This window comes from Diuraphis noxia, unplaced genomic scaffold (assembly GCF_037042655.1).
Source record: "Diuraphis noxia isolate RWA-SAM2 unplaced genomic scaffold, SU_Dnox_SAM2 contig0001, whole genome shotgun sequence".
In the NCBI taxonomy this organism is placed as follows: domain Eukaryota; kingdom Metazoa; phylum Arthropoda; class Insecta; order Hemiptera; family Aphididae; genus Diuraphis; species Diuraphis noxia.
The window spans coordinates 50,394,368-50,400,903 of record NW_028301711.1 but is presented as its reverse complement, the minus strand read 5'-3'; positions in this window follow the sequence as shown (position 1 = coordinate 50,400,903).

The following is a 6,536-nucleotide window of genomic DNA, read 5'->3' as shown; positions in this document are numbered from 1 at the left end:
TAATTTATTAGGCAAATGATTTTTTACAACTTTAATTTGCCTGTCTAAATGAGAATTTAAATGATGAGTAGTTTCTGAATTGTTAAAATGTATAATTATTATGCATGTAGCGAGGATAAAATATATGATGTGATAAATGTATTATTGGATTCAGTCACATGTTATTACTAACTATTAGGTAGATACTCAGGCAACTTTTACAAAATATAAAAAGAAAGATAATAATCATTTTCAAATTACCATATTCTTCATGATTCCACAACTATTGTCTATTATTCTTATAAGTTATAATCTTATTATAATATAACTCAAACACTAAATTTTCAAAAAATTCGACACTTTACAAGAAAATGGTGATTCTCGTTTGAAAAAAGAATTTGGTAATAATTGGTATCACCAGAGGAGCCACTTAAACTTGAATGGTATAAATAAAAAAATTAAGTATTTAAAAGTAAAGTGTACAAGCTATCTACAGGTACTTTATGATTCCAAAAATGATTATTTGAATTAATTAATTATTAAAGGAAAGAATGAGGAATCATATGCTAGGTGAATCACGCTGTATAATTGAATTGTGTACGCGAGATAGTAAATAATACATATTATTTTATGTCGATAAAATAATAACTATAATATATATATATATATATATAGTATAGGACCTATATATACTATAGATAAAAATATTATACGCGCGTGACATGCCTAATGTGTTGCACTGTTGCGCGTAAATTATCTTGCAAGGCAGATCAGCTAAACAATTTCATAAAGTTTCGCAATGTAAGATTTTAAGTATAGAAATAAAAGGTAGGTACCTAATATATAAGTATATCACGATCATCACATCCAAAAATCTAGTACCTATAATGTACCGCTATATCATAAGCTAAAATAAATTTCTTTTAAATAAATGGTCATACTGTGACTTTAAAAATATGTATTATTATTATTATTTAAACAATGTTTTTTTATGTAGAAAATAAAAAACATTTTTTTAAAGATTTTTATTCAAAAAACATAACTAAGCCGTATACTGTAAACATCGACCGTACCTATATATACTAATACCTATAAATATATTTTATTATGATTTCCTTCTATAAAACTTTATTTCGGGACTTAGTTCGTATTATACTCTCTAAAGTGTCTGTTCCACTGTTCCCAGTTCATAAAATAAAATAACTTGATATTATATAGGTGAGGTTTGTTACGTAATCGTAATTCGTAATCATTACGATTTGATGGATTAGGGTTTTGGGGTTTTCAAAACATTTCTTGAATAACATATTAATTTCTTTTTGGGGGAATTGGAATATAATATTTAGTAGAAAATGGGCATGCACCCATCGGATATAAATAATAAAAACTTATGAGGAACCTTGTAATACATTTCAAGTTCTTTAATTCGGCCAAATTTTTTTACAAAAAAATTATTGAACAAAATTAAAAAAAAAATTTAGGCTATAAATAGCTCAATAAAAGTGAAACTATTTAAAAAATATCATCTATGAACATAATAAATATGCTTTTACATGCTGTAAAATGCTAATTCAAACATTTGGTTAACATTTTAATACTTATTGTTATTTATTTTCTTTAAAAACAAAATAATAAAATTAATTTTGTCGAAAACTAATTTTGATTTAAAATTCCTGTTTTTTTTTAAATTCTTTTTTCTCTTCTTATTCTAAAAGTACTGATAGTTTTTAATTTTGACCTCCTTAAAGTACCAACTAGATTTACTTTCATACCAGAAGAGATATTAAAGTTGAAAATCAATATGGTTTTCCTACTATAGAAATTATTATTAATAAAGAAAAACACACATCATCAAAAAACCAATTCACAACAATATATTTTAGTCGCACGTTCAAAGGGTGACATTTGAGGCTAAAGCTCACTCTCTAAAGAATATTTTTATATTAGATTATAGCCTATAGGTATACCTACTCAGGAACGGCGCTAGGATTTGCGGGGCAATCTCTGAACAGTATAAAATATCATTTAAGAACTGCGGGGCCTTGATTATAATTTTAAAATCGCGGGGCCCGGGGCAACTGCCCCGATTGCCCCCCCATTCTCTCGCACCGTCACTGGGTATACTTTATTATGGTATATAATTGTTTTGTTGCATACGAGTATTACAATGACGAATGATGATGTTTTTTCCAAATTTTATTATTATGTGATACTCATTAATTGTTCTACATGATAACGTTTGTCCAATACCAATTAATTAATCCGTTGAAAATTATTTTTTGATTTATAGAAAATAATGATTATATTAGTCGTACTTGTTGAAGGAATTGTGTAAGGGAAGTTGAGAAATCTGTAATCCCTCCTCAAATAAAAACCCAGTGTTCGTTTTTAATCGCTCCTTTTAAAATCTAAAATTAATCCACAAATCTCAAACGCTGTTTGTGCGTGTTATAAGCGTCCAAAGTTAGAATTTTGACAAATTTCGTCAAAATTCTGAACATTTTAAAATTAATTCATAGTAAAAATTTATAATATTCATATACCTACGTTATATCTATCTATATATAACACGATTTGCACATAAAATAACGCATATAACGCATACATATATTGCCAATCAATAAAATATTATGACCCTTATTATGTTATATAAAAATGATTAATTGATGTTTCTTTGTTTGCTCTATATAGACTCAAAAACAAACTATATTTAGTTCAATTATTTAATTAATATTACATTATTATCATTATAATTAGACGAAATGTGGAATAATTAAAATGATTTTATAAACGTATTTAAATAAATCTTAAAATCAAAAAAAAAAATATAATTATTATACTTTTATTATTTACAATCATGATTTACTTTATTAATACTGGACGAATTGTTGGTGTATAAACCATAATATGTGTCGTCTGATAAGATGAATACCTACGAAAATAAAGACGTTAAATTTACATCGGCTTTTATAATCCCTGTAGTTGAATCTGTCTCCAATGTTTGTACTTATATGGAAAATATGTCCAGAATTAAGAAGTGGAGAACCATAAAATTAACCATGGCTATTGTGTTTGTATATATTATTACATATATAGTTCAATTTACTTCAGTTCAAACGGAAATGTAGAATAATTTTAATCTGATCGAAATCTGCTACTACAGACTACAGTTCGTATATTATTTCGTATAATATCTAATACCTAGTATGTATACAAATTAAAATGATGCAATATGTTGGGTCATGGTAGTTCACCGTACACTGAATGTTACTATATGTTATGGGTACGCGTAAATCTAACATTTTATTTCATAACTGTTTTTGAATCAACGAGTTCAATCCGGTGCACATTGCGCCTCGTAAGTAGCATGCTGTGAATTTCACCAAGAGGGGTTTTCAACTAAAATTATGAGTTCCTAACCTTGTAAATTGCTGTATTACTAATTACTAATTACCTTTGCAGAAACAAAAATAAACATTATGTATTTAAGAATATACAAATGTAGGTACATACTTTGTTGTAAACTTATAAAGTCATAGTAAATATACCCAGCCACCCAGGTATATATTCCATTAACTGCAGTATCCATTATTTTTTATTAAACATAAGAATTAAAATGATTATTAATTATTATACGAGTATAGTTAGGTACTCAATGAATCAATACATATATCAAGGTTTATTATTATTATAATAGTTATTAATATTTAAATTCACCATATTTAACAATAAATTAAATTATGTTTATACTTCTGAGTTAAAATACTAAGCCTATAAATCAAACAAAATTTCATATAGTAAGTCAAATATAATGGTAGGTACCTATAGATAACATTATATTGTACCTATAGCTGTAACTTAATTTTGTTATATGACATAGTTTATGACTCAAAACAGAAATCTTTTTGTTCTATTTTACTGAAAAATTATATTCTATGTATAATATAGATACTTTTCTCGTAGGTAGGTACCTAAAAGCCGGTGATGCGTCATTTCCAGCGATTCCATTTTTCATAAAGTACAACCTAAAAATAACATTTAAAAAACTTAAACACTCGCTTTGCTTTGTAGTATATTTTAAATGTACCTTGTTATTGATTAGGTTTCTGACAGTGTTAAACTTGAACTAAGTGTTATATCATAATTTATAAGTGAGTAATTTAATCTAAAATATTTCGGTCGCTGTCTTTATAATATGATTTAATGGTACCTATATTTAAACATTAAAGTAAACATAGATAATATGTACCGCAGAATAGTGTTAAATACGTAGTACGATAAAAATTTACTTAAGTTAGTCTAAATATTTTGAAAATTCCAATATGCATAGAAAATATTATAGATATACATAGGTATAATGATAAAACCTTTCATATCGTAACGATTAATATTTTTTAGATTTTCTATAACTAAAATGGTTATGGATAAAAATCGTTTATCTTTCTTTAGATATCAAATTACTAAATTAGGCAGGTCTTTGACGTAGGTTACGTCAAGATTCGAACATCATATAACGCCTATAAAAACAATATGCCTTTGTATTTTTTATATAGGTATGTAAATTACTGTGAGAGGAACCTTATACGTATTCTACTTCCTATATCAAACACGCATCTATAACAATTTGTGTTCAAATATTAGAATATTGTTGTAAATGTACGTGTATATAACCAATTATTCACTTTCTACAAAAATATTAACATAATCATCAGTATTATGAGTGTGTAATAAATAAGGATCGGTCGAAGATAGAACATTGTAATTACAATCCCTCTCGTGAGGGGGAGGGGGGGAACAGAGTAAAATGTTGCCCCAGGCCGCACATAGTCAGTGCCTATGTAGATAATATACGCTACCTATACTATAATACCTGTCGTCGTCGATACAGTCGCAAGTTTAGCAGACACTTGTTGACGGCGACCGTTGCCGCCGTTGCTTCCGACGTGTATACGTCACACGGCCTCGGCGACGGCTCACGATCAAGATCAAGAGATCTTGGATCGTGCCACACTGAACCAGTGCCTTCAACTTGACCTGCTCACCGAACGGGTGACCCACTTATCGTGTCGTTATAGCACGTAGAAAACAAATTTACTCGTCTGGAATTCCGATTGTGGTCCGCCTGCTGGTTGTATTGTGTGTGCGTGTTATATGTAATGTACTCCAACAGATTATTTACACAAACATTCATATTATACGATATATATAATATATATATCTATGTGAATACAATGTAAACGTTTCGTTTGTGTCTACAATATTTTCTAATAAGTAAATACGCAGGACCACGCAAATCGTTATTTTATTTATTTAAGTAAATATACCACATATAGATGCAGTGCTATTTTTTACACAGAACACGAGTTTGTTATGCTAACAGATCTCGACGAACGCAGGTTTTTCAAAATGTTTTATAAAATCTACGGTGAAAAACAGATGCAAAAAAAGGACAAAAATTACTGATCATGAATTTGGACCTGAGAGTCTAAAATGTTTTAAATACAATATCGTAAATTTTTTCGATTTTGTTTTTGAAAAGCAACACAATTAAGCGTCCCGAGTCGTTATATAGAGTCTGTTATTCTAGAAACATAATGTTCGACCCGAAGACACGTCATGTGCTATTATACGTAAATTATTAAAAAAAAAAAAGCGAGAAAGTGGGTAATCGCTCTGCTGTACATATATTAAGTGGGGAGGTGGACCTCTGACTAGGGTAGGTTAGATTTGAATGCAATGATAGGTATCATTGTATACGAAAAACGATTCTGAACGGAGATGATTTGTCAGTCTAGGATATATTATATTTAAATATTGTCATATATTATATTTTGAAACAAATATATTATTTTTCAATTAGGACGCATTTTGAATAAGGCATGGTTAATCAATTTTTCCAAAAACATTGCATGTAGTTATCATAATTCATAATACCTTATATTATCATAGATATACATTTATATACCTGGTTTGAGGATAAATCGTTATCATTACGCGATTTCATAAAAATTTAAAACTCAAACGTTCAAAACATTTTTCCTATAATGACGCTTCAAATTTTCTCTATAGCTATTTGAAGCAAAACTTATGGAAAACTTAGTGTTGAATTTTATAACCTTAGATATAAATATAAACAATATTATGAATTTTGAACTACAAAATAATTTGCGAATATTCATGGTTTTGACGAATTTTTGTCAATATTTTAAATTCAAATGCTAATAAAAATTTAATTTGAATTTCCGGTGGACATTTTTTTTGTGATAAAGATTGAAAAATTTGTAAGGAATCTTGTATTAAATTTTCAAATCTTAGATTTAAAAAGAAATTTTTTATGCATTTATAGCTTAAAACAATTTGCGAATTTTTGTGATTTTTACGTATTTTGTCAAAATTCAAAATTTTAATGCTTATAAAAAAAAATTGTGACTATGAATTTCTTTTAATTTTCAACTGCTATTGTAACAATATGTTAAGAGCCTTGTATTAAATTTTCAAGATTTTCTACCCAAAAAATAAATTTTTATCGATATTAATTTAAAAAAAACTAATAATGA